The following is a 2,424-nucleotide window of genomic DNA, read 5'->3' on the forward strand; positions in this document are numbered from 1 at the left end:
ATCATATTCAGTTGTGGTTTGCCATTGATTTATAATTTGATTATCTTCCAAGTATTGCATTGTTGAGTGTCTCCTCAGAGTCTGATCTGATATTTACTTCATTGTATTTTTTTTTCTCCTCACATAACACAGCAGGCACCTTCTTCATGTGTATTTTGCACTTGCATGAGAAGAAGTCATCTGCAGTGGTGAAATGTAACTACTGCACTTGGTCTAACTACTGCACCAAAGTACTGCTACTACTTCCACTACTTCACTTGAATACTTTCACCACTACAGCTTAAGAGAGATATATCAGTTTTCACTCCAGCAGCTAGTTACTTTACACATTAGCTGAGGGTTCACTCAACTCATTGAGTTTCAAACAAAATGATGGACATATGTGCAGACTTCCCACCATGCAGTGAGAGCCAAACTCTCCAGAGACCTTTCCCGTTTGTTGTTTTGGAGAAAAATATATAAAGTATTGTGGGAAGTTGTTGTGTGTCTTTAACACACTAAGATACACAGCGCTTGTTTTTCATAATAATGGTAGCAATGTCAACCACGCTGAAGAATAGTATTGAATTGATACTAATGTTGTAATCAAACTAACTCATCTTCAAACAAAACAGCAACAAAATAAATAATTGATACTTAATTAAATATTACAAAACAGTGAACAGCTCCAACATGTACAATAGTTAAATGATCTTAATCCTACCCAGCCAACATTACAATACTGATTAGCAATTAATACACCAATAATTATAATCCAATATTTTACATAATGCATAATGATATCAAACTGACAGGGGCCATAACATGCTATCTCTATAACAAGCACTTTTTGAGCTTTGATACATTTAGCTTTGAATACTTCTGTATTTTCACAGGTGAGGTCCTGAGAGGTAACCCCAACCTCTAACCCCACCACAGCCATAGATGTGTTCTCAGTATCTCTTCTAGGAATCTCAGGGTTTTAATAACTCACTGCATGTTAAGATTTCACAGTTAGAAGCTGGTGAGCATTTTATAGGCTCATTCCACTCGTTTCAGACTCTTCAGGCTGCTGATTCTGTTGTTCTTTGTTGTCCGGGAAGCAGACACCCTCTCTACATTCACTGCAACGAGCTATACTACCATTATTAGATAAATAGTGTAGTATAGTTAATGGTAAAAGAGGTTGCAGTGGATGCTGCAGGAGATGCAGCTGTAATCAATAGTCCAGGTTCTGCCGCTCTCCATGTGGACCTGCGAGATGAGAAAGCACAAAGACTCCAGGGCAGGCATGTTCAGACTATTCCTTAAGGGCCGTGTGGCTGCAGGTTTTCATTCCAACCAAGGAGGAGCGCACCAGGCTGGACTCATTTCATCAGCTGATCTCAGTCTTCAGCTGATAATTCGGTGACCTCTTGGCTGGTTGTAACAAAAACCTGCAGCCACATGGCCCTTTATGGAATAGTTTGGACATGCCTGCTCCAGGGGAAGAAGCCAAGTTAGAAACATGCCTTGGTGGGACAGGAATACATCCAGATGGAGAGGGAGAGAAGAACAGGGGGCTCTATGAGTCACCTACTAGGAGGCCCGCAGTGGTCCTGATGTGCAAATCGGTCGTCCGACCTGGGCATCAGGGCAAAAGACTAATCATTCAATCAATTAAATGAGTTAAACAGACTCGGGAAGGAAAAAATGAGCTGATAGGCTAGTAGGATATATCCATGCTGTCCTTAGATGATACCGGCCCACACCTCTCCAGTTCCTTATTCTCCACTTTGGGTTCAGGTTAGTGTGACTTCATCTGTCTGCAGACCTCTGGATCAAGACTGAAGAGCTGAAGATGTGTGTGTATGATGTAAAATAATGTTCAGAGATAATAAAGGTTGAGGGCAGTTGGTCGTTCTGCGATTTGAAACGTTCCGCTGCTTCACAGCTGGATCTGTCAGAACATTCTGCACCATGTGTGATCCGGCAGGATTACCGCTGCTGCTCAGAGGCCACGCGGTCTTTCTGGCTGACGGATTTGTGGTTTCAGACATCAGTGTTAAGCTTTACTACAACCTCATCAGATGTTGTGCCCACCACTCTGTTTTCATTGCATCTTGGTTGTCCCAGTGCTGAAGTTCTGCAGCCATGACTTTTACTTTAGTCACTCAGTGCAGAAACATTAGCGATGAATGTGAATACATTACAGATACAGATAACAATTTCATTTGTCCCCTCGAGGAAATTAATTTCTTCACCCTGTTAGTAATTTTATACCCTGGCCTGAACACACACAGAAACCTGCACAAATGCAACTAATGTGGAGAGACATCAGAGCGATGGATCTGCTGCATCACACAGCACCCCATCACCAATCCACTACCTGTCCACAGTCCACAAGTCCGTATGGACTGAGCTACTGTCATAGTCTAAATGTAGTCTTATTAATCATGGAAGTCA

This window comes from Chelmon rostratus, chromosome 21 (assembly GCF_017976325.1).
Source record: "Chelmon rostratus isolate fCheRos1 chromosome 21, fCheRos1.pri, whole genome shotgun sequence".
Lineage (NCBI taxonomy): Eukaryota > Metazoa > Chordata > Actinopteri > Chaetodontiformes > Chaetodontidae > Chelmon > Chelmon rostratus.